At 53.2% G+C, this 26,211-nt stretch overlaps 1 pseudogene across 1 annotated transcript; it reads right to left on the bottom strand.

Annotated features, from left to right (window-relative positions):
* Positions 1 to 25,116, bottom strand: LOC144373497 (myelin and lymphocyte protein-like; annotated as a pseudogene). Its single transcript, XR_013433157.1, has 4 exons — positions 24,928 to 25,116; positions 6,861 to 7,027; positions 5,636 to 5,761; positions 1 to 1,765 (listed from the first exon to the last, which is right to left on the bottom strand). The product of XR_013433157.1 is annotated as a myelin and lymphocyte protein-like (transcript).
* Between the last annotated feature and the right edge of the window lie 1,095 nt (positions 25,117 to 26,211).

Genomic DNA, 26,211 nt, shown 5'->3' on the forward strand with positions numbered 1-26,211 from the left:
TGAGAGAGGTCCTATGAAAGTTTATTTAAATGATTAAAAAATTTTAACTTTGGGAAATTCAATTCAGCCTTCTTGCCTCCCTCCCTTCCCTATTGCAAAGGAGCCTCGCTTGCACCAAGTTCTGGGGTGAGTCCCTGCAGAGGGCAGTTTTGAGACTTCCCTCCATCAACACTGAATGACAAATTTTGTAAACACATGACAAACCCCTATTATTTCATAATTTGTAGTTTAGTTTTGCTTTTTAGCTACAGCCCCTGCCAAGCCTGTTGCTCATGGTTTCCTATGAAATTTCAGTTATGTTCAGTGGACTCGTTGCAAGTGGCTAGATTTTGATACCAGTGACCCAGATTTTGGTACCAGTGATCCTGGAATGTCACTCATTCTTGAGCCATGGGATCAAGGGGACTCAGAACAGGGGCTGGGCTTCCAGATTCCCAACTTAGGGACCTTTGTCTACTTACAGCCTGGACAGCTAACACCAGAAACCCAGTGTCCACCGGGTGTTTCTGCTTCCTTCAACTCTGCAGCTGGGTCCCCTTTCTCCCCAGGGACATTCTAAAACCAGTTGATTATCCATGTCACCAGAGAACACAGAACAGACCACACAGCTCAAAACAGTTTGGATCAGCTTTACAAAAAGTAAGAGGAAACAGCTGTACCTAGTTTTCTTTGGGTTTAAGAAATTTTCTTTTCCTTCCTTCCTTCCTTCCTTCCTTCCTTCCTTCCTTCCTTCCTTCCTTCCTTCCTTCCTTCCTTCCTTCCTTCCTTCCTTTCTTACCAGGGATTGAACCCTGGGGCACTAACACACTGGGCCACATCCCCAGCCCTTTCTTGTATTTCATTTAGAGCCAGGATCTCACTGAGTTGCTTAGCGCCTCACTGAGCTGCTGAAGCTGGTTTTGCGATCCTCCTGCCTCAGCCTCTGAAGCCACTGGGACCACAGTCGGGTGCCACCATGCTGGGCGGTTTAAGGGAATTCTAATTGAGCACAGACTACTGAGGGGAATGACTGGGGCCCAGGCTGGCACTTGGCGAGTTTCCAGGGAGGGGATGCCATCTGGGCAGTGGGATTCTGGGAGGGTGAGGGCAGTGGCTGAGCGTGCATGATGTCATCTTACTGTCACTGAGGCTGCCTCCTGATTAAGTCAAAGGTCCTCAGAAGGCTGCCAGGAGCTGGTTCCCAGCACAGGGCAATTCAAACCAAACCCCCAGCACAGCCACAGAGGAACTGTACACACGGGCACTTTATAAAGTCAGAGGGTTCTCATCTTCCATTGTGGCATCTGGAAATGTCAGTCGGGTGAGTTTCAGTTCCTGCGACGTTTAGAAGCACCCCATGAAATGGGTCTCCATGGAGCCCGTGGGAGCTCCCATCTGCTGTTCTCAAGACCCAGCCCAGGGGCCAGCAGGGGATGCTGTGGTCTTCTGAGGTCACGCTCCTTGTGTCCCACCCCACAGGCCCTCTCACAGACAGGAAGAGGCCCTAAACAGCTCAGCACTGCAGGTTAGCAGCCAGTCCCTGCCCTGGTGGAAAGGTCAATGGGAAGGTCAACATGATACCCGTGGGAAAGTGTTGCTTTTTTCTCTTCTTTTTGCCCCCTTGAGAGCATGTCTGCCTTCTAGAAAGTTAACGCTGAAGGATGGGCTGATCCGCCAACACCTCTGGGTTTTCAGCTCAAGTCTGGCTGCTTTATGACGACTTCCACCTAATTAAAGAGAACATGGCGTGGACCACGTAGAGCAGCGTGGCGACGTAGGAGAACACCTGGAACCCAGAGAGAGCCCCATTAGTGTTGGGGGTGGGGGGGCAGGCAGGGAGGCCCACGGGTCCATGCTGCCTGGAGCACCGCATGGTCCTGGGGCTGCCACTGCCCGCCACTCATGCGCACACCCTTTCCTTGGGAGCCCAGGTGCATCCCTAATCCTCTCCCCACACAGCCCCAGGGGACCTGACTCAAGATCCCTGGGTCCTAGAATGCAAGATGAAACTACCAACTTTACCCAATGTCCAGGTGTGGTCAGCTGACTTGAAATGGGAACACTGAGGGCCTCTGCAAGGAAAGCATCCAGGCAGGTGTCAATGACTCAGTGGAAACTGCCCCCCTCCCACTCACAGGCACCAGCAAGACAGCGGCCACCAGTGATGGTGGTGGCTGAGCTATGAGATCTGAGACATGGGCCTGCTGGCCTTCGCTGGGGTCTCCAAGCTCCTGGACATCCCGACACCCTATTGGACTCTTATCCTGGGATCCATCATTGCCCAGGCAAGGGTGAAGGCCAGGGTCCATGGGAAGTGCAGGTCAGGGAAGGTAAGGAGAATGTCTAGCTTTTGTCAAAAAGAAGGGGCTCCCTAAGAAAACTGTGACAATTGCTTACAACGAATCAAAATGCATTCTGCTGCCATATATACCTGATTTAAATGACTTAATTTATCAATTAAAAATAATAAGGCTGTGAGAGGATGCGGCCATTTTGTCACTGGGAACAACGGCCCTGGGGTGGTGGCAATGGTCACTGGTGACTTACATGTCACTTGGGCACTGCCTGCTCCTGTCACCCTCCTTCCTAAGGCTCACCTGCCTCCAAATTCAATCTCTGCACCTGTTTTTTGACTTTGGGCAGGGGCCAAGAGTTTCCAGCCCAAGCACAACACTTAGGGTGGCTACGCTTCTGTGACTCTTGAAAAATGCCATAAACAGCAGCCATCAGGGTGCCCGCTCTCACCCTGCCCCCACGCTTGGGCAAGCTCTCCCCCCGCTGGCCAGAGGTGATGAGTAAGCTGAGTTACTTAATAACAAGCCTAAGAGAATTTATGTCGGCACTCTTGGGTCTGAAGGGCGCGGTCACGCCCGAGTGAGCAGCCCCAAAACCCCCCTGTGCCCATCCGGTGGCACTCCCAGGCCATAGAGGTCCTTTGGCACAAGCCCAGAAGAAGTCCCCACTGTAACAGGAAATAGAAACTGTTTTGCAAATGGGGTGAAGAATGGCACGCTGAGGGCGGTTAGAGCCGGGACATGCAGGGATGGGTTCTGGCTTCAGATATCCTGCCATTAGAAGAAACCTCCAGATTTCTCTAGAAATCTCCAGGTCTCTGCAGGCAGCTTCCACCAATCCTGTTGTGCAAGGAGGTTCTGCCACCACCAAACAAGATGGGGAAGAAGCTCAGGTTCTGAGACATGTCCCAACCAGGAACCACACAGAAGCCTCAAGACAGGCCAGAAGCCTTCAAAGTGAGAGAGGCTTGGAGACCCCTCCCCAGGCCCCCATATGCCCTGCAATGGCCACCCCAAGACCACCTGAGGGGCATGCTATGGCTGGGAGGGATCTGGGGTTAAATCCTGAGGAACGATGACTTCCTCTGCCCCATGTCCTGATCCAGTGGATGTTTTTAGTGGATCTCATGACTGCATGGAACCTGGTTTGCATTTACCTTCATGATTTTTGTTCAGTGCATCTGCCTGCTGAGAACATTTGGATCTTGATTCTAGCACTCTTGACTTTACCTGGGCATGCTCATGACTATCCCACTCCACTAACAAAATGTGGGGACATAAGCAAACGTGGAATGGAGAAATGTCACTAAATACTAAATATTTATACTAAATACTAAACTGCAGTGAAAATAAACAATACACATCTATACTTGACCACAAGATGAATCTCACAAGTACCAGGTTGAGAGAAAGAAGCTGGTCATAAAAGAATGGACCTGGTGTAACCCTACTCGAGTGAAGTTCAAAGGTAGGCAAAACTGAATTGGGTGCTAGAAATCAGAAGCTGACAGGTGGCAGAGTTGCACAGTGGTAGTGGTAGGACAAGAGGGGTATTTCTGGAAGCTCTTTATTTACTGAGTCCTATTTCTCCATCTGGACGCTAGCTGCACAGGGAATCTCACTTTCTGAAAATTCAGGCTGTACACTTGTGGCCTGTGCACTTCTCTGAGTGTACGCTGCCTTTCGATAAAAAGGAAAAGTCACAATACAGCACAATCCACTAGAGCCCAGTGGTTCTCAACTGGAGACCTGCCCTGGCACTTATCAGCCCCACCTGGACTTTTCCATCAAGCATAGACCCACCAACCATAATCCATCTATGTTTTGCTACCACAGTCTGCAACAATTTTATGGGAACTGCCAAATGCTTTGCTGATGTCTGTTGAGAGAGCGTCTTCTGGGATTGGATAGGGAGAGGTAGAGGTGCCCCCGAGACAGAGAAGAATTGGAGTGGTTCGAGGGATGATGGTGGAGATGGAGGACCAGCGTTTCAGGGAGGGAAGAGCAACCAGGCTCCTGGCTGGCTGTGCTACTGCTTAGAAACTGGCCATGTGGGGAGATGTCCTCACACTGAGAGACACTTCAGGGGGTGTCAGGGACCCCGAGGTGGCCATGATTAAGGAAGTGGCTGTAAGTTGGCAGTTAATTGAGAGAAAGGGTCTGGCCCACAGGGATGAGGCTATGAGGGACTTTTTCACCAGACCCCATCCCAAAGCTGGCCACTGCCCATCCCCATGGGCTGCTCTCTGCCTCTGCCCTGCCCCTTCCTAAAGGAGGAAGAGCCAGTCTGGCCACCGGAGCAGCTATTTGTGGGCTACTACCATATTTTGCACCAGGATCTGCATGACATGGGTTGACTGATAGAAATCTGAGGAGCTCTTTCTCAGAACCCGTTCTGGTTTTGCACCAGAAATCCACCGTCAACCGGAGCAAGTTCATGGGCCCAGGCGCACCCCTGAGCAGCCCTGGAAAAAGCTTCTGTGAAACATCCTTTCTCCCTGCACTTCCCACCCATCCCATTAAAAGAAAATCTGTCCCTGACCTTAGTGTCCCTGTCCCTGAATGTCTGCTTCAGTGGACAACCCTTGGGAGGGCCAGGGTCACAAGGCCCAAGTGTCCAGATGCTGAGGGCCATTGTCAAGTAGGAATGACGCTTCAAAATTTCCTTGCCAGCTATCCCATGTTAAATGGATTTCGCTATTGACATTGCATGTAAGGTGACCTTGCTCAAGGACCAAGGCAGATCTGGGTTTAGAGCTGATCAGGTTTGAGGAAGTATCCCGCTCCTAAGGATGTTCCCGGCTTAAGACAAAAGGAATTTTAGGGAAGTGAGAGGTTGAAGATTATTTCTGCTGGGAGTAGGGTGTGCCTGCTGCCTGAGTTCCCGCTGAGTTCTCATGGAGAAAAAGTATTTAGGATGTGTATTGTGGGGGAGATTGAGAATTTCCCCTGAGCGTGTGTGGAGGCTGGTGTGAGATCGGGAATAAAGAATTGCTGTTTGAACCTACAAAGCTGTGTGGTGGCTCGTGATCTTGTGCCAAGCCAAGACATTGGCATTTGGCATCCAGAAACACTGCCCCAAACTGGTGCCAAGGTCATGAGTGGCACAGCACCTGGCCACAGAGAACACAGGTTCTCTCTGCCCTGCATCGGTACCCAGGTCATGGGGTTTTGAGAGGGTTAAATAACATGGTGCACGATCCATCAGACACTGGGGGCGCTCAGACGCCTGCACTCCAGGCCTGGCCACTGGGGTGCCTTGGGCTTAGCACTCCCTTCTCAGGGCACAGCCTCCGCTACACCTAGTGGCAGCACAGCAAGAGCTGCTTGTGCGCATGCGCCTGCTGGCAGGCGGGACTCACCACGGCCATGATGTTCTCGCGGTAGTGCTTGTAGATGAAGCTGTCCTGTATGGAGATGGTGGCCAGGGATTCCAGGACGGAGGCGCTGAGGTAGAACAGGGCAGCGACGCACTGGTAGGCTGCGTCCTGGGAGTCAGAAGGGGCAGGCATCAGAGGGATGGGAGGGAAAGAGTCCAGGACACAGCGCCTCTCCCCACTTGTCCCCATCTGGTCTGGCTCAGGTCCCTTGCAATCCGCGGCTGCTTCCTCTGACTCCCACCCACCAGTCCCCAGCCTGTCTCCTCACAGAGGTGGTGTGACCAGTGCAGCCCAGGGGAGCTGAAGTTCCTCATCTTGGGGACCCAGAAAGCACTGAGATGAAGGGTCCCTGCTTGCCCTGCAGGTGGCTCCAGCAGGAGGTGGGGACAGCTTGGAGTCTAATAGGTGGAAGCTGGCTCAGGGTCTGAGATGTACAGAGTGGTCACAGACCTGGCTCCAACACGGCCTCTTTGACCAGTGAGAGGACAAGGCCATTTCCATTGTTCTGGTTTTTTTTCCATTTTGTTGGGTTTATTTATTTGTGTTTTTTTTTTCCTGTTCCTGGCATATTTCAAAGCAAAAGAGTTGAAACGCTGCTGTTTTTAGTTGTAATTTAGCAGAGATTTCAAGAGTCCAAGCAGGAAGCCTCTTGAGAGTGGGTTCCTGGGCCCTCTCTAGTGGGCAGGTATCCCGTATGAGGGTGCTGCTGGTCTCCAGGGCCTCACAGTGGATCTTACACAGAAGAAAGGCCACATGCCATTTGTGTTCCCAGATCCTTTCTGTCAGCCCTGTGTAGAAGCCAGTGGCAGGGGAGCCCTGCAGCACACGTGGCCTGGCCACTGGGGAGTCATGGCAGGGGCCAGCCTCCGGGACCCTGCTCCCCAAGGTGAAGGCAGCCCTCTTGGTAACAGAGGTGCAGGTGGATGAGGAGGGGTGGGGCCGTGGTTATGGGTAAACAGTGGTCACAGGAGATGAAGCTGAGCAGCCCAAGAGGACATTGACCAGCAGCACAGACATCGACCTCTGCTTCCACCTCAAGCCTCCTAGCTGCGGGAGCCCTGGCTGCTGGCTGAGGCTGGGCCAGCTCGGCCTTGGAATGTGCCAGGAGATGTCTCCAGGGCAGCCCCACCAAGTCCCAAGAAGCCAGTTTCCCAGGGAAAAGGCCCAACTCTCCCGCTTCCCACCAAAGCCCTCGGCTGGCACTCACCAGGGTGACCCAGGACGTCTCCCTGCCGTGGGCGCCAATGATGTACAGGACAAGCAGGCAGTGGTGGCCACAAAGCAGAACACAGACACAAACATCACCCAGCCCTGGATCAGGGGTATGGGCACCAGGGAGGACGTGATCAGGATCCATACCAGGCCCCCGAAGATTTGCAGAGAGGAGCAGGAGTGGAGTCAGACCAGAGGGGTTCACAGCCCCCAGGGCACAGCTTCAGGGGGGCGCTGGGGGTGCAGAAACAAAAGAAGGAGGCCAAGACAACTGGGTGGGCATATTCCTTGCCAAAAAATGACCCTTTCATCCCCCAAAGTCCTGGACTAGGTCTCCAACCTCAGTCTTTTCAATCACCCTCAATATCACTTTCCTTTATTTTTTTTAAATACAGTTTAATTTTTTTTTAGTAGTAAGCCTTTTATCACACTAACATGCCCGGCATCATCAGACACACTTGACAAATATTAGCTCAGTAAGCTCTCACAACAACACTGGTGGAGGAAGACCCATGTAGAGAGGACATGGACATAATTTGTCATTTCTAAAAAGAACTTAACATCATTCAGCACTGTCACAAGAAGGCTGTCCTGAGAGTCTATCCTCACTTACATGGCTATGAAAATGTCCTTTCTTTTATGAAATACTTACAATCAGTCGATTCTTCTGATCTTGGCAAAGCAAATCAGCTGCACTATGTTACTGGGTTTTGTTGTTTTGTTTTAAGATTTGACCCCTTCCACCTCCAAGTTCAGGAAGTGCTCTGTTGGAGCTGGGGTTGGAATGGAGAGGGTCCAGGTCAGTCCTGTCTCCTTGGATGGCCAAGGACAGGTGTGAAGGCTGCACACCCTGGGGTTAGCCAGGGGGCACCCCCGCTGATGTCCCCAGGGTCGGTGAGCTGTTTTCAGAAGGGAGCACGGGGACGGAGCAGAGGCCCTAACATCTTCAGTGACCCCACGCTGGGGCTGTCTCTACCTCTCCTTGATCCTCTTTACCCCAGTGGCCATCAGCCCAGCCTCATCTGCCTGACTCCCTCCAGGTGAGGCCTGGACTAGGACACGGGAGGAGGTAGCTCTGGAGGTGGAGGTCTCCAAAGACCTGCGGAGTGTGGCACTGTCTGAGCACCTGGGCTGAGTTTCCAGTCCTCCATCCCCTGCAGTGACAACCCTCATGGTGCCTTGACCCCATCTTGTGTACCTGCCGCCCACCTGCTAGGTAAGAGGTACCACCGTCTCCACAGTGTCCTCTAAGCCTCTTGGCTGGGGATCATCAGGGACAGTCACATTGGGTAGAAAAATCAATGCAATAAAGTATCTGGGTTCATCTAAACAAAATTGTTCTGAATTAACCAAATGTGGGTGTCTCACTCCCTGATGACACGCAGCAGGGCCAGTGGCACACACTGGACAACCTAAAAAATGAAAGTCCACCGGGCATGGTGGCACATGCTAGTAATCCCAGTGGCTCGGGAGGCTGAGGCAGGAGGATCATGATGAATTCAGAGCCATCCTCAGCAGTGGCGAGGTGCTAAGCAACTCAGTGAGACCTGTCTCTAAATAAAAATACAAACAGGGCTGGGATGGGGCTCAGGGGTCGAGTGCCTCTGGGTTCAACCCTGGTAACTCCCCACAAAGAAGTGAGAATCCTCCAACCACCTGGGAGAGGGTGTGTGCAGATTTCTTATCTTTGTGTTGAAGATTGACCAGATGACTCGACCTCTTCCTCAAAGGCACTGACCCAGGGATATGAGCAGGTCAATGGCTGTGCAGGACAGGGATGAGGAGGAGAAGGAGGAAGGCATGGAGGAAGGAGAGTTGGTCAGGCATGTCCAGCTAGTGGGCAAAAAGAGGCATCAGCCTGGGACCCCCTCTAGGTCTGGTTACCTGTGCCCATCTGAGGAGCTGGATCTAAGGTTCCTTGTCCATATGCTCCCGGGGGGTCCTGCACATCTCCTTGGAGCCTCAGCTTGAGCAGAAGTGTACCTGGTTGGTGGTGACATGGCCCTTTCCCCAACCAGGGGATGGTGGGAAGGAAGTCCCCCTTGCATGTAGCTGCTGACTCCTGGGGGCCCTAGGAGGACCACTGGCTATTCCTCCTGGGTTAATGGGCCTTGGTGTTCTGGTGAGTGGTCACAGCTAGACTCAAGTGCCTCATGAACTATAATCCCCGAAGGAGCACCTTGGGTCACCCATGGTGGGTGAGCACTCCTTTATAGGCCTGTGGGACCCTTGGGACTGAGGTGCTCGTGGTGGCCAGTGAACTTAGCATTGAGGAACACTGTTGCTCTCTGGGGGTTTTCTGATTCACGTAAGAAGGGTGCAGTGTGGAGCTGGGTGCCTGGGCTTCCCCTGAAGCACCGGCAGGCAAAGATGAATTGGATCGTGGCTTGTTTTTATGTTTATGGTGGCAATATTGTAATTGTGGCTGAATCAACTGTAAAATTCATTCAAGGTCACTTGGCACCCAGGTGGCACCTGGAAATGGCACAGTCGGAAAGGGCACTCAGCTCCCAGTCTGCAGTCATTTCAATTCACCTCTTACAACCAGATTCTTCCCTGTGTGGCCTGAGGTAGGAATGGTGGTCGTCAGTCAAGGGCAGGACAAATGACTGGAGATCAGAGCGGGGGCCCTGCTCCACGTACTCACCCAGGTCTCACACATGCTGGTTGCCAACTCTGGCTCTGAGCTTCCAGCAGCCACACAGAAGGAACTTGGGGATGGAGCCAGATCTGCCTTGGGTCTGCTTCCCAGCCTGATGAAGGCAATGTCCCAGCTTCCTGGGGAATGCACCGTCCGTCTCTCTCTCTCTCTCTCTCTCTCTCTCTCTCTCTCTCTCTCTCTCTTGCCCACGAATGCAGGATCCTGGAGTCCACAGTCTGATCCTCTGTCTACAGCTGTCCATAGACCAAAGCCAAGATTGGGCTCAGCCCCAGCCCCCAGCCCCTGGGCAAACCACAGGACTCTGCCCTACCTCATTTAACAAATGGCCCTTAATAGATTGGGTTTTTTCTTTGCATGGTTTATCTATAGTAAGTTTCATAGTAAGAGTATGAAAGAAAGTCTCTTTTTTTTTTGAGGGGGATACTGGGGATTGATCTTGGGGGCACTTGACCACAGAGCCACATCCCCAGCCCTATTTTGTATTTTTTTTTTTTTTTGGAGACAGGAACTGAGTTGCTTTTGTTGAGGCTGGCTTTGAACAATTGATCCTCTTGCCCTAGCCTCCCGAGCTGCTGGGATTACAGGCATGTGCCACCACACCTGGCAAAAGTCGCTTTCTTTAGATAGCTTTAAAGAGATGCATTTTGCATACAGCAGGGCCCACCCACTGCAAGTGTCCAGGTCAGTGGGTTCATACACCCAGATACACACAGCCTGGGCTTCTCTGTGTCTCCCTAGGCAGCTACTAATCTACCTTCTGTCTACAGAGTTCACTATTCTGAACTTTTGCGCGACTGTTATCACAGGAGAACATCTTGCAGGTCATCCTTTGTGCCCTTCACTGCCCTGGCCAGAAGTTGCCCAGGGTATGGACAGCTGGCCAGCCACTGCCACAGGGTGGAGGCTCAGGGGCCATTGGGGTGAGGGCAGAACAGCCGGAGGGGAGTAGCAGGAGGAAGCCAGCAGTAGAGGCAGGGCTCAGAAGAGGCCTCGTGCCCTTCTTCATCCCTCTACTTGTGACAGAGATGAATCCTGTCCAGCCTCGCCCTGGACTAGTCGCCTTCCCCTGAGCAGAGTCTTTTGCTGCTCTTCCCTCTGTGCGGGTCCCCTGCAGAAGCTCATTGGCGGCTGCCACAGCTGTGGTGAGCAAAGGCTCCACCCTCTGCTATGGCCCCGGGGCATCTGCATCCCACAGGGTCCACTGGATATGCAAGGGGCTCCACAGGAACAGGAGGCTGTGGCAAGTGGCCCAGCCTCCACTTTCTCTGCCACCAGGCAAGTGGCAGAAGTCTCCCCACGGTGTGGGCTGATGTGAACTGGCTGAAACTGTGGACGTGAGTGTGAAGAGTGTAGCACTGTGCCCGGCACCACCCAATAACTGGGATAAGGCACCACCCACCCCGGAGGCCAGCAGCCCATCAGAGACAGATGCGTGAGCAGCAGCCAGGTTCAACTGCCCCTCCTCACCCCTTCAGGTTCCACATCTGCAGATCCCACAAGCCACACACCTAAACTATTAAGAAAAATAGCTGATGGTGGTGCACACCTGGAATCCTAGCAGCTGGGGAGGCTGAGGCAGGAGGATGGCAAGTTCCAGACCAGCCTCAGCAACCTAACAAGACCCTTTCTAAAAATAACAATAAAAGCTCTGGGGATGTGGCTCATGGGTAAAGCACCCTTCAGGTCAATCCCCATATGTCACCCCACCTAAAAAATTCAGAAAAGTAATTTCATCTATAATGAATATGGTAGGGGCTATTTTTTCTTGTCACTATTCCCCCTATAATATGGTATAACAACTGGCTATGTAGAATTTATGTTGTATTAGAAAACAGAACTCCTGCAGAGAGGATTTAAAGTATACAGAGGATGTCCATAAATCATATGCAAATATCACGCCATTTTATACAGGGACTTGGGCATCCCCCAATTTAGATAGCTGAGTGGGGTGGAGTGTCCTGGAACCAATCCCTGACAGCACAGAGGGACACGTGTGTAATGAAAGCAGACAACCCCAGCCTTGGATGGCAAAGCAGTCACACCTGGTGCATGGTATCCATTGACTCTTTTTTTTTTTTTTTTGGTTCCGGGGATTCAACCCAGGGACACTAGGCCATTGAGCCACATCCCCGCCCTTTTTACTTTTGACTTTGAGACAAGGTCTCACTGAGTTGCTTAGAGCCTCTCTAAGTTGCTGAGGCTGGTTTGAACTCATGATCTTCCTGCTTCAACCTCCTGAGTGGCTGGAATTACAGGCTTGCGCCCAGCTCCATGACTCTTTTTTTAAAAAAAAATTTTAAATGATGTTGATAGACCTTTATTTTATTCATTTATTTCTGTGGGGTCCTGAGAATTGAACGCAGGGCCTCACATGTGCTAGGCAAGTGCTCTACCACCGAGCCACAACCCCAGTCCAGTCCCTCCACTGATTCTTGAAAGAACTGGACTGGGCTGATCAGCAGGCCAAAGGGTGACGGAGCAGCTCTCCAGGGCGAGGAGGAGTGTGTGCCAAGCCCAGAGGATGCTGAAGCTAATGCAGGACCTTCAGATGACCGGGGAGCCCAGCACGAGGTGGGGACACGGGGCGGCAGGAGATGGGCTCAAATCGGGGTGAGCGTGGAGAGCTGAGGTGCAGCGTGACTCATGGGAGCCGGCGCCCACCGCTCTCCACCTACTAAGTGGGCAGAAAGCAAACAGAGAGCAGGCGAAGCACCCACACCCGGCAGATAAGGCACTCGTGGGCAGTGAGCAAGCCATTCCTGCCTGGCCTCAGGACCCGATGGCCAAATATGTGTCAAGAGCAAGGGGTAGGTGAGGGGTCAAGAATCTCCCTTTGTAAAGACAGCTCTGGGCAACTTGCAGCTGCCAGGGGGCGAACGATCAGAGGCAAGTGTTTTAAAAATGTTATTCACCCAAGCAGAGGCACTGCCCGGTGTCTGCTCACCCGCGTTAAAGTCCAGACATGTCCTGTCTCCCCTGACCTGCACCCCTTCACCATCCCTCCTAACAGGACAGTGCAGCTTCTAGCAGCCGTCACAGGTAGAGCTCTCTATGTGGACATCCCCGTGGATTCTTTCCCTAGCTGGAAGCTTGGGGTGGGACCTGGGCTGAGTCTCTGTGGTCCCCAGTCCTGACTCAGCATCTCATCAGCTGGGACACCTTAAAAAAATGTGGTGCCCAGCACCATGCCCAGGGCTGACTCAAACAGAAAGAAGCAGGGCTCAGGCCCAGGAGCAGAGGACCCGGCTCTTTGCCCAGGGCCTGGAGACACATTTTCATAACATCAGGCTCCTGGTGATGTTCTGGTAACTCCAGCCCAAACAGAAGAGGAGACAGGTCCTTCCTGAGTGCCCTGCTTTCCAGGGAGGCCTGAGCTCACCTCTGCAGCTCTGCGTATCTCTCTGTGAAAAATGTCACCCTAAAATTTCCTCTCTTCTTGTTTTGGTCTCTACCTTGCCTTGAACATGAGACTAGCTTGTCCCTGTGTGTCCTCTAACTGCCAGGACACAGAGTCACTGTTAATGGGGGAGCTGTGCGGGTTCTTGGAGGTCCCTCCCTGCCCTGATATTTGGGGATGGAAATCACCTTCTTTAATTCAGTCCAGGGTTGGATGCAGGGCAGAGCTGAAGTTCTGTAAGAACCAAGGACCACGTACAAAACTCTACAAGATATTTTCAAAGATTTTTAAAAACATCCCCTAAGGAGATAACTGTTTGGGGGAACTCTCTCTATGTGACCCTCAGGAAGATTCTTTTTCTTTCTGAATTAACCCATGGGAAGTATACTAGAGTGGGTAAGGGTGCGGACTCCAGAGACCAAGTTAGCAAGTTTGTATCTCAGCTGTGTTGATCCTGGGCAAGTTCCTTAACCTCTCTCTTCTCTTATCTAAAATATAGTGATGATGATAATCATGGAAGTTGAGAACCAGGTACAAGTGAGAGTTCTACGTGCTTATAACCATTGTCATAGACAATGGTTATAAAAAAAAGTGTCACCTGTGGCCAGATGAAAAGCCCAGGGGTCTATGATCTCTACAACTCTCCACTTCCAAACTTGCTGAGGGCTGAAATTTAATAATTACCTCCAAAGCATCAAAAAGTGCAAAACACACAATCTCCCACAAACTGAAAGCTGAGAAAAATTCATCTGCCTCTGCAGAAGGAAATGGGTCAGGCATGAAGACAGAGGGAGGCCTTTCTCCTAACAATGAGCCTCAGTCCCACCAGGGGAAAGGAATTCTCCAGCACATTCTCGATATTCATCTGCAGCTTCCTTTGCCTGTGTGGCTGAAAGGGCTCTTCATCCTCATCCCCAGCACTTCCCTGCAGGCCTTGGTGACTGAGGTCCATGCCAGGGGCTTGCTGGAATTCTCTGGATGCTTCCCGGGTGGGGTTCACTGGACCCTGTCAAGATCTCTGCAGCAGAGACTCCTCTCCAGCAGGACAGGCTAAGACCTCAACCAAAGCCGACCCCCATGCCTGGCTCTCCACCCCACCCTGGGAGGCCCCTGCAAGCAAATGCCACCAGAGCGAGAAGCAAGAGGAACTGGCCACAGCACTCAGACCCTGCACCCAATGCTGAGCCATGCTGCCATTGGGCCAATAGGCAAAAATCATGTCCCCAGGGAGGGAAAAGAGAGATAGTCTCGCCAGATGAGTGGCACGTGTGGACGATCCAGGCTGCCTGGCGCTCCGGGCCGGACAGGGAGCTCTCCTGAGACCTCCAGGAACAGCAGCCCCAACCAGCTGCGGACTCTGCTCTCACCCAACTAGTTTATCAGTCAAGGGTTATTTCAGCGCCAGGGGGAGGTATGTGTGGGCAGTTTGTCCAGCACAATCACTGTGTGCTCTAGGAGAGGCCAGCGGCCTCACCAGCTCCAAGGGCGATGGCTCACGAATCCTCCTGCGTGTTCTGTGGAAGACGGGTGGTTTTCTTCTGTGAGTGTGCATGCGTGTGTGATTTTGATGTGCGAGTTGTGCATGTGTGGGCATATGAGGTGATTTGTGCAGCTGTGGGTGTTGGGTATATGTGTGTACCCACGTGTGCATGTATTCTTGTGTACAGAGGCTGGTTAAAGAGGAGCCACTATGGAGGAGGGACATGGCCTCACAGGATGACAGACTCTGAGACCAGGGTGAACGCAGGGCGCCAGGTCACAGAAGAACACAGAAAGGGGAAAAACAAGACCCCTAAACAGCGAGGCCTTCCCAAGGCCCTTGGCCTGCCCACCCATGATAGGTCCAGAGGGAGGCTGGGGGCCTCTCTCCCTGTTGGGAGGGGAGGCTGAGAGGGCAGGAAGCAGACACCACAGGTTTCTCTAGTCCTTGGGAAGCCCACCTCCCAGGTATGGAGGCACAGGTCTCCTGTCTAGTCTGGGCAGGCCTCCTTCACCCTGCCACTCAGTCATGCACTGGACAGACTCCAGAGTGACCACAGTGAGCCCTGGGGACAGGCACACCCAGGGAGATAAGCCTTATTCAATGACACACACGGAGGGTAGACCAGTCTCCTTCCTCTCCTCTGCAGACTCGCTGCTGGTCCCCACAGGAGCAGCACTGGGTGCACCAAGGGTAGATTCAGGCTTTGGTGAAAGTGTCAGGGCCCCAGAAGGACCAGCAAGATGCTCTGCCCGGGACAGGAGCAGAGTCCAGGGATCTGCACTGCTGCCCTGTCCCTGATGCTGATCCCATGGGAGGTAACTGGGGAGGAGGTCAGGTAGCTCTGTGTAGAGAACCCCTCTCCCTCTGCCCTCTGGAAAGGCAGGTTAGTGGGGGTCTGACCTCTGGGCTGCCCCTGGGATGAGCCCTGAGCATACTCAGGAGGCTACCTAGCTCAGCTTACCTGTGCCAGGGGCTCCCTCCTCCGACCCCTTTGGTTTCAGGCTCCTTCCTTTCAGAGGGACCCATCATGATGACCCAGGTAGGCTTAGACAGTGTCCCTTTATCTAATTTGAAGTGGACAGCAGGACTTGGGGGATTTGGGTCTGTTTGTAAAAAAGTGGGGTAGAGACTTGGAATTCCAAGAAACGGAGGCCAAGTTCGACCTGCAGTTGATATTAACAGGTGACCGTTCTGGGCAGATCCCTGTCCAGGCCCACAGCTTCACCCAACCTCCAGTCCCTGGGAAGCCTGTCCCAGGGCACCAGCCACCACAGAACAGGCGACAGCTGACTTCACAGCCACCCCCACACACACACCCCACACTAGCTACAGGACATTCATTAGCTCCCAAGTGAATCAAAATGCCTCTCGGATCCAGGTCCTCATTTGGATGGAAAATTTCGCCTGCCACACCTCTACCTGCCAGCTTCAGCCAACAAGATAAACAGAAACCTGGAGTTTCGGTGAAAAACACAGGGTAAGCCACCTGGAAAAGACAAAATCAGTGGAAACACTAGACCAGAAAGCTGCAGCTTCAGTGCAAGAAAAACCAAAGGTATCGACAGGAGTCACCAAGCCGGCTGGAAATGTGGCCAGCAAACACACAGGACAGTGTGCCGCAGCCCTGGGAGACACTGCCCACTGGGCGGGCGCTCTTCCTGAGGGTCCCAGGAATACCCTCTTGGGGATTGGTGACCGATGTTGGTTGCACCCCTCTGTCTGCCCCTGAGGCCAAGGACTCCTCTCGTGACCTGTAAATGTTGGCCAGGTGGGAGACTGGGTGGAGGGAACCCGTGGGGCTGGCCTGCAGGGCCACCTCTGGCAAAGAAGCCTCCCCTCGTCCCCCACGGCAGTGGACATGAGTGAATGCTGGGGCTGGATTTCCGGGGCATCCGGAGACCCACCACGGGTGGTTCCCTTCCTGCCAGGCCCCTAGATCTGACCACACCTGACATGGAAGGCAAGGGGGGAGGTGAGGGCAGGCTTCTGTGCCAGGGCATGCCCATCCCAGACAAGATGCCCGTCCAGACAGGCCCTGCACTGCCACCCATGACAAGTCACTTTGGAAAGGCTAATCCCTGCCCATGGTAATGGGTTCCTACACCTGGGGACAGGTGCAGCCATCAGTCTGACACTGGGAACCACAATGCTGCCCCACCCATCCCACACCAGTCTGGCTGAGTGGCACACAGAGCAGCGCAGCAAGCGCCTGGTCCCCGATACAGAGAAGACAAGATGGGGCAGCCACTGTGCCTTCTCCTCAGCTGCCCCATTAGGCTGGCCAGGATGGCCCTCAGCCCAGCTGTCCCCTCTCAGTGCAAGAAGGACCACTGGGAAGGTCCTATAGAAAGTGGTATCTGAATGGGACAGGGGATGGAAAGAACAAGCTGAGTGTCCTCAGCAGCCCCACCAATCCCAAACCTCACCCCACCTTGCCTTGCACACTTGGCCCTGAGAGTGGCACACAGGGCCACCTGAGGTGCCAGGTAGTGGTGGGTGGGCAGGTTGACCAGTGATCCCAGAGCACTCTGGCTGGACTGAGGGAGTCCTAAGACCCACAGGGGGGTGGCTCCCTTCCTGCCACACTCCTAACCTAACTGTGCCTGACCTGTAGCCATGAGCTGCAGGATGCATCATCCTAGTGGTCTTGGTCTGTGCAAGTCACTCTGTGATGTTCACATAATGACAGACTCGCCCATGGAAGGGTTTCTCAGAACGTACAACTGTCCTCGCACAACTGTCCAAGAACCCCACCATAGTCCTTGAGGTGGGGCTACTACAGCCCCATCTTATTGGCATGGAAACTGACGCACCCATTGCCTGCATGCAGACAAGCTGGCCTCAGAGCCCAGGGTCACCCAGGGTCACCTGTCGGTCACCTAGGGTCCCACCGGCAGTTTACCAGAATAGTGGCATCAAGGAGAGAGACCAGCCCCCTTGTCCTCCCTGGCTGGCAGCCGCCGGGGCGTCTGGACAGGAAGGGCAGGCAGAGGAGGTGGCTCCAGGAAGCTGGCTTCTCCCTGCCCCACCCTCCACCTGGACAATGAGCCTCCATCAACTCCCGGCCTTGGAAGGAAAGGAGTAGTACCTCACCCCTCATCTGCAGGCGCAGGGTTCCTGTCCTGGGACGCAGTCTTGACCCCTCACCTGCCCCCACCCACAGGCCAGGGATGTCATCTTCCTCCCTTTTTTGGGGTGCTCACGCCTCACAGCCCCTCTAGGGACCTTCCAGAGTCAATCCAGCAGCTTCACGGGGACTTCAGTGTCTCTTCCAGTGTGTCCTGGACACCCTCACAGGAATCTGAATTTCAGGTCAACTGAGAGTGGCCATGTCACCCCACCTCCCTCCTCCTACTGTCCATGTGTGTGGACCCATCATGGTTGGTGACAAGCTTTCCTTTAACTTGCTACATGTTCTCCCCAGGCCCAGGGACTCACTGCATTAAGACGACTCCACGCTGGGGGGTGTGTGGTCCCACAGGGACATCCATGAGGAGGCAGCGGGGGCACCCTGAGACCCAGAATGGTAGAGAACACTGGGTGGTGCCTCTCCACCCTGGGACAGCCTGGGGCAGCTGGAGGCCCAGCAGGCGCTCTAGAAGCCGGGCCTCACCACCAGAATGTAGAGGCATCTTGGACCCACCATGATGCAACACCAACAGAGACCTACTCCATTCTCCATGCTCCTCAGAACCACCTAAAACCAGAGGAGGTCAGCCACATGACCTGGGTTTCCTACTTCAAGGCCATGGGTCATTGCTACCACCATCCTCACACCCATCCACACCAGGGGACACCTGCAGGAGGATCTCTCCCGCCATTGCCTGTCCCTGGAGACTGTGGGCCCAAAGTGCCATGTCCAGAGACTGATGGTTCAGAGAGCAGGAGGAGGCCCCAGACTGGCTCATGTCAAGGTAGAAAGCACCCAGACCCTCCTGCTGGGCAGAGGGGAATCCATTACACTCAGCCCCCAGCCCCTGTCTAGCTCAAGACGGGCTGGCCCTAGGTGGCCCCGTCCCAGCCCCTTCTCTCAGGGAGGATGCTCTGGGCCCAGAGCAAAGCCCAGCCCTTCCTGAGGTCCTGAGAACTGGCATGGACCGGCGGCACCACTGCTCTCGCAGTCTCCTGGCTGGTGTAGTGGGTGGAGATGCCAATGGTCACCCTCTGTTCTTGGCCATCTGAAACTTGAGCGCTCTCCTCCTGGCAGCAGCATCCCGGGTCCTCCCACTCTCTCCTGAGAGCAGTCAGCAGAGGGGGTGCCTTCGTTCTCCCACAGCCAGAGCCTGTGGGGTGACTTGGGAAAAGCATTAAGGCAACCTGTTGAAGTGTCGCTGGACCATGGGGCAGCAAGCAGGCAATCCCACGGTGGCCACACTGAGTTTCCCGAGAACAGCTCGAAGTCCCTGACTCCTGATCAAAGCAGGCCTCGGGTTCTTGAAAAACTAGAAAAGTCACTTTTCAAAGCCAAGATCACCCCTCACCCCACCCCCGGCACCAGAGACCTCTGTCTATAATTCTCCTTCCTTCAGCAAAGACGTAGGAAGGAGAAAGTCGGGCAGCACGGGACTGTACCCCTCCCTGAATAGCCCCATCGAGGGGCCCACGACAGAGGCCAAAGACCCCGGGCTGGGAGCCAGCGGATGCAGCAGGAAAGGTCATCCCAGCTGCTGTCCTGTGCTGTCCAAGAAGGGCCAGTCCGACTCCCTGGGGACCACAGGCCAGGCTCCTGGCTGAGGCCATCAGAAAATTTCTCCTGGGACAGAGAATCCATGCCCTGGACCCATGAGAACCCCAAAACACCTTTTGAAAAAGCCTGAGGGGTGGCCTGGGGGCAGATGACCACTCCCACTGAACCCTGAACCCGTGTGTGTGTGTGTGTGTGTGTGTGTGTGTGTGTGTGTGTGTGTGTGGCGGGGTGCAGGGCTTATCACTTGCAGATTCTGGGGCCTAGTGACTCAGAACCTGCTGAATGTGTTTTTGATTAGGGCGGTGGTGTACTGGTCAGCTTCCCGTGGCTCTGAGTTTCACTCCCTGCAAGGAGAGAAGGAACCCAAGCCCTGCCCAGGGTCCTTTCTAGAAGACAACATCCCTCTTAGGTGCCTGGATGGGACAGACTTGCCATCCCAGTAGGATATGCTCCAGGGACCCTGGGGACCCGGTGACCTGGGCAAGATTATCCTTTTATGAGCCTCAATTTCCCCCCAGTTCTGAAAATTAGGTTTCATGATTGGGCATCTCGTCTCCTAGGAGTCAGGCTGCCTGTTCAATGAAGCCGGAGTGTGGACCACCCAAGGGAACTCTGCCATCACCCCGAAACCCCATCCTGGCTCTGTGGAGCACCTCTTCCCCAGACGGAGGAGCATCCAAGACTTGTCTGGTGACTTGCAAGTAATAACAAGACCCTCTTCATTTTGGATCACAAAACAGCTCTGGTTTTAGTAATTACCTTAGAAATTAAAGCTGCAAACCAATTCCATGGCTCCCCTATCCCTCCTCTACCTCCAAACACGGGCTGGCTTTCACCCATGGACGGCTGACCATGCCTGTTCTGTGTGCTCCTGGGGCATGCCGGGAGGGGAAACACCCACCCGGGATGGAATTCCTAGTACACTCTCATCCAAGAATGGTTCTTTCCATTCTTTCTTTGCCAGACTGCCTACAGGGGAGGAGGGAGGTAGGTCAAGGGTCTTGGCAGTGTCCCCAGGGACTTCCTTCCCACGTCCTGAAAGGGTGGAGGTCTCTTCTCTCAGAGCACTTTGTGGGAGAAGTGGCCTCCTGGGGTCTTGGCATTCCATGGGAGCCTCCTACCGGGCAGTGGCCGTCTGGGCGTCATGGCAGCCCAGGCTGGGAAGAGAGAAGAGAAAGCAGACACTGTGGCTCCGAAAAGAAGCATCCTCAGTGGGTGGGGACTTTTTTTTCTTGCAGGGGAGGAGGCCATAAGCAAGGCCTGGACATCTCACCCCTGGGATCCAGGGGGATGCCATGACCCCACTGCCTGGGGGGTGCTTGAAAAGATGGGGGCACACTGAGGAGCTGGGCCTGCTTCCCACTTCCTGTGAGGACCTTGTAGCCTTCAGAATCAGGAGCTCTGGGATAGGGGTGCTGAGCCAGGGGGAGCTTGCCAGTCCCACCCCTGCCTGCTCCAGTGGGCAGTCCCCTGCCGTGGGAGTGGACTGCAGCTTCACCCTGCTGGCCCCAGACATCTGCACATCTGGGATGTCAGGCCTAAGAAACTGAACTGTGACTCATCATCGGCTTGATGCACTACAAAATTAAAAAATAATGAAGCGTTTCACATGCGAGGGGTGAGCGAAAATTACAAAGTCTGATGCTACCAGAGGGGGACAAGGATGAAGAACAATGGGGACTTTCATAGGCTGCCTGAAAGAGTCAGAGAAGGTCCAGGTCTAGCCTGAAGCTTATTTATATAGTTTTTTTGGGGGGAGAGGGTTCTTTATAAATTAATTCAAAATTAGGCAGAGTCTTGGAAGGAGCCTGGGCAGGTGGAGGTGCTGAGCTTTCTACTAAGTCCCCTGCTGGGGTGGGTGAACAGGGATAACTCTTGGGGACTGTGGATACACAACACCTGGGAAAACAGATTGTGTGCCCTCTGACCCAGCGAGCTATATCCTCCCTGCATTCCCAGAAAAATTCCTGCAGCAATTACAAGAAGGGTCTTGCCAGTGCTGTACACAACAGCTAAAAGTGGCAAACCAGAAATAGCCAAAATGTCCATCAAGAGAAGAATCCATAAAGAGCATCAACATGTGTAAACCTCAAAACATCATGTTGCAGGGTTTGTGCAGGATGCTGCTGTCATTAACAACACCAGGCTCATTGTCATAGTGCAGCCTGATGAGCTTCACCTTCAGCCTAGGGATATCCCTGAGGAAGAAGGAAGGAGAGAACAAGGTAACAAGGGGCCATCTAGCAGGCTTAGACACCATCGTATAAGCTTTATTTCCTTAACACCAAGAAAAAAGGCAAAGCATTAGGCTTTGACAATTACTATTGTACGAGGGACTGAATCCAGGGTGCTTTACCACTGAGCTGCATCCCCAGCCATTTCTGTGTTTGTTATGAGACAAGGTCTTGCTGAGTTGCCCAGATTGACCTCAAGCTTATGATCCTCCTACTTTATCCTCCTGGGTTGCTGAGATGATCAGCGGGAACCCCCACGCCTGGCCAAACCCAGTCATCTTAAATCAACCAGTTGAGTGGTGTTCAACATGTTCCTAGTGTGGTGTAGCCATTGCCTCTATCTAATTGCTCCCCAATTCCCACCTTCCTGAGTACCGGAAAAACCACCAGGATGTGTTCTGTCTCTACAGATTTACCTCTTTGGGATACTTTATATAAATAGAATCTTACAATCTGTGACCCTTTCACTCTGAATACAGATTTTTCCCTCCCTCCCTCCCTCCCTCCCTCCCTCCCTCCCTTCCTTCCTTCCTTCCTTCCTTCCTTCCTTCCTTCCTTCCTTCCTTCCTTCCTTTCTACCAGGGATTGAACTCAGAGGCACTTAAACACTGAGCCACATTCCCAGCCCTTTTTGATATCTTATCTAGAGACAGGTTCCCACTGGGTCCCTTAGGGCCTCCCTAAATTGCTAAACTGGTCTCTGAACTTGCCTTAAACTCTGGGGATTATGGGTGTGTGCTACCACACCCGGCTTCTGCATACAGTTTTCAAGGGTTCCAGACAAGAGCTGCTTTCAAGGTTGATCAATTCTGTAAGATGAATCAGAAATGCATTCCTTTCAATTACTGGATAATTTTCCACAGTACGGATCTATCCTAAGTTGTTTATCCAATTCATCCATTGATGGGTACCTGGACTGTTGGCCCTTATGGGTCATTGCGGATAGGGCTACTAGGAACACATGTGTACATGTACTTATTTGAGTCCCTGGTTTGAATCTTGTGGTTAGGTATGTAGGGGTGGAATTGCTGGGTCCTAGGGTATTTTTTGAGGAACCACCAAACTGTTTTCCACGGTGTCTGAACTCTTATATTTTCAGAAACAATGCACAAGAGTTCCAATATTTTTCCATGCCCCAATCAACCCTGTTATTTTCCACTTTCTTTTTGTTTGGAAGTTTTATTGAAGGCCTTGCTGCTGGACCCATTTAAACCAGAACAGCCAGTCTAATGGTGTGAAGCAATATGCCCCATGGCTTCCATCCCATTCCCTTGGTGACTAACATGGCAGAGTATAATGTGTGTTTGTGTGTCTGTTCAAGTCATTTGCCCATTTTCTAGTTGGGGTTTTTGTCTTTTTGTTGAGTTGCTTCATAGTCCACAATTTAAGGAAACCCTCCAAGGGGCAGCAGGTACCTCTCAGACCCTTTTCTTCTCTACTCCTTCCTCACATCAAAACACACACAGCTCCATGTGCACCATCCATGCAGAGGAAAACCTGAAGGGTTAGTGTGCACCTCTTCTCCATCCCCGACAGCAGCGACCCAGCCTCTAACACAGAAAGCAAGAAAGAAACTCAGAGGTAGAGTAAGATGTCCAGGGCCTCCAGGGAAGTGACAGCTACAGGGGGAGAATACAGAAGTGGAAGAGAAGCAATTTCTAAGACAGCTGACAGGGAAATGGTATGAACCAGGGGAATTTATTCTTTGTAGAAACTTCTACTACTGGTAGGTGATAAAACCAGGCTAGAGGACTAAGTTTAACAGAAGGTTCTCAGATTTGCCCCCCCCCCAACTTTGACCAAAGATGGCCGTGATGGGTTGGCTGGGACCCTCCTCCCCACTCCCCTACAGATTAGATCTTGCTGCCTGGCTAGGCTGTTCCTACCCTCAGGGGCACTCCTGCCCCCCTGCTGAGCCACTAAGAGGAGGCCAGGGAGCCCTGGGAGTTTGTCCCTTCTGGGAAGTCAGGGCAAACCATTTGCCTTCACTGAGCCCCATAGGGCTTTGAAGACCCTAAGTCACTCACAGGACATTCAAGAGACACTAAGACTTTTTTGTTGACAAGCCTCTCTGCCCATTACATCGCACCAGGAGACAGGATTTCTTAGGGTTGCAAAGCTCTGCCTTTGTAAAGCCCTGAAGGGAGGACTCACTCCTTAGTCCCGGGTTCCAGACAAAACCTGCTCATTTTCAGAAGTCCAACCTTTCACAGACAGGAGACGGGAAACAGAAGCTCCCAGAGGAACCTCATGAAGGAGGAAAACCCAGTGGGTATTCTCAGGCCTAGGCCAGACCCAAGGGGCCTCCTGAACGGAGTCCATGTGCCTGGTGCTGTTGGGGGTTTTGCCAGATAATCTGGAATGTGGAAAATCCCCAGGTGGCACCAGAGCCAGCTAAAGACCCCTCAGACCTTGAGCAACCCCCTCCCAACTTGGGGCCTCACTGTCCCTGTCTATAAATAGTGGGGCTGGGCTCAATGGTGTCCAAGATTTCTTTTAAATATTATTTCCATGGTTCAGGCTATGCCCAGGATGTGAAGTCCATCTGGATGAATGATATCCCTGCCATGAAGCAACTGGGTTTCCCATGGCCCCTCTTCCAAGTCCTTCAAGGACGACACGGGCCTCCTCTCTTCTGTGTAAACACCTCCCACCATCAGACAAGAAGCTGGGGTCCTGCTCTGAACCTTTCAGCTTCCCACACTGTCCTCCTTAACCAAGCCTCTGGCTTCTGCACCGGGTGGTACAAACAGGAAAAGGTCTCCCCAACTGCCAACCACACCCACAGAATTAATAAAGCACCAGAAGCCCCCAGGGAAGTGATGCCGCTGGGGATCTAAAGCCTAGCAACACAGTGACACTTACCAGGAACCCACAGTGAAAAGATCTTTCCTGCAGCCACAGGGGCTGCTCAGTCCCTTCAGCGCAAGGTGGGACCAGCCGCAGGTGCTGAGCCTTCTCCAGCCCTCAAGGTCAGCCAAGCGGTGGGGACTGGCTCCCCGCCCTCCAGGGGAGAATAACTACGGAGCAAACGCTGGCCTCTATTTTCCTAATTCCAGGTCAAATTTGTCTCACATACATTCATTCGTCGGAAACTTTAAAGAGTCCAGAAGAGAATAATTCGGATTCAGTTTCTCTTAATCTCTAAACTTCGGTCGGCAATACTAAGGTTTCTATTGCTGATTTCTTTCTTTTCTTTATTTAAACAAAACCTTGTCCTTTGAAACACTCTAGGCATCCTTACAAGGACTTGGTCTGACCACAGGGCAAAGAGCGGGGTGAGTTTTCCCTGCACAGCCAGGCAGAGCAAACTGGGCGCGCCGCCCTGAAGACCCAGCACAAGGAGACCCCGTCAGGCTTGCTCTCAGCATCTGACCTGGGGTGCGAACTGTCATTGGTCTAGAAGGGAACAAAAGACTGGGCGGTGGGAAGGACTTTCTGAGGGTGGCCCCCTCACCCTGTCCGCACTACCTTGACGCTCCAGGGACCCGCGCAGCTTCCAGCTTGGGCCTCGGATAGCTGCGCAGTGCAGCGAGAGAGCGGCCGCTCCAGCCATCCCGTCCCCTCCCGGCCTGGGACAGGGCGCGCGCGCCACTCACAAACTCAAAGATGAAGAGTAAGTCTGGGAAGGTAGCGAAGACCGAGAAGCCACTGGGCAGGGAGCTGCTACCCGAAGCCACTGCGGGAGCCATGCCGGCGAGCTGGCCTCAGCCTCGGGACTGGATGCGCACAGCTGCGGCTCCGACTGCTTGCTGACCACTCGCTTGCTGGCGAAGCCCAGTGGCTGGGCACCCCAGCTCTTGGGTTAAGAGCTGGGGCGTCCGGGGCATCAGAGGGCGGAGCCCCAGGCCTGCCCCGCCCCCGCCCCACCAGGGGACCTGGTCAGGGCGCCGCAGGGGCAGCCCAGAAACACACACAGAGCACTCTGTGGACTCGCGGAGCCAGGGACCCGGACCTGATGCCCGTGTTCCACCCAGGGCTGCCACCTCTCTGTCAGGATCCATGGGGCGCTTCAAGCTTTGCACTCCTTGCAGGTGATCGCAGTCCTTTGAGAATGATGGCCACCAATAGTCTGGTCTCTTAATCCTCCCCTAAGGGACCCCTCGGGTCACTATTGCTTTAACTCTTTAGTTGGGTCTCCATCTTTCCACTGGGTGTTTTAATGTGCAAGACCTCCGCGTCCTGGTTCACGGTGGGGCGGGTTCCCGGTTCTGACGGCCGCTGTAACCTGCTGGGTCTGCCTGGGAGTCAATGAGATGGCTCTGGCCATGGATAGATCCCTTCTTGGGTGGTGGGAACCTAGCAAGGGGAACCTCACACCCGCTCTGCCCTGGTCCTCTTGATGCAGTCGCTGTGTCTGAGTGAGGGAAGGGCTTGCTCTCACCTGCAGCGGTGCTGGGCAGGGTCACAGTGAATCCCCGTGGCAAAAAGGAGCATTGATAGAGATTGGAGTGGGATGACCACTCACCCCACCCCAAGAGCTTTGACTCTGTTGACCCTCGGGTTGTTTAATGTTTTTATCGTTTGTTCGTTGTTTTGCATTTTTTTCTTAACAATTTTGAAATTCTTATTTGCTTTTATTTTTAAATAAGCATCACACTCCCCTAGTTGCCCACTTAATTTATTATTCTCAGTATCACTGCTGAGTTTCCTTTACAACCGTGATAACCTGAAGCATGCCAGGAGGCAGTGGCGTCAGCTTTCAACTCACAGCCTACCTGTACCCAGGTCACTTCCCCCTCTAGCAGCTCTGTTCCCTTTCCAGCTGCTAGAAAGAGAGGAAAGGAAATTTCTTCACTTGTTTTCCAAAGCAAATGCCCTCTCCCTTGACTTATGAAAGGGACCAGGCATTTGAAATGAGAAAGTCCCATTCTGCCTTGGTG

This window comes from Ictidomys tridecemlineatus, unplaced genomic scaffold, assembly GCF_052094955.1.
Source record: "Ictidomys tridecemlineatus isolate mIctTri1 unplaced genomic scaffold, mIctTri1.hap1 Scaffold_418, whole genome shotgun sequence".
Classification (NCBI taxonomy): Eukaryota; Metazoa; Chordata; class Mammalia; order Rodentia; family Sciuridae; genus Ictidomys; species Ictidomys tridecemlineatus.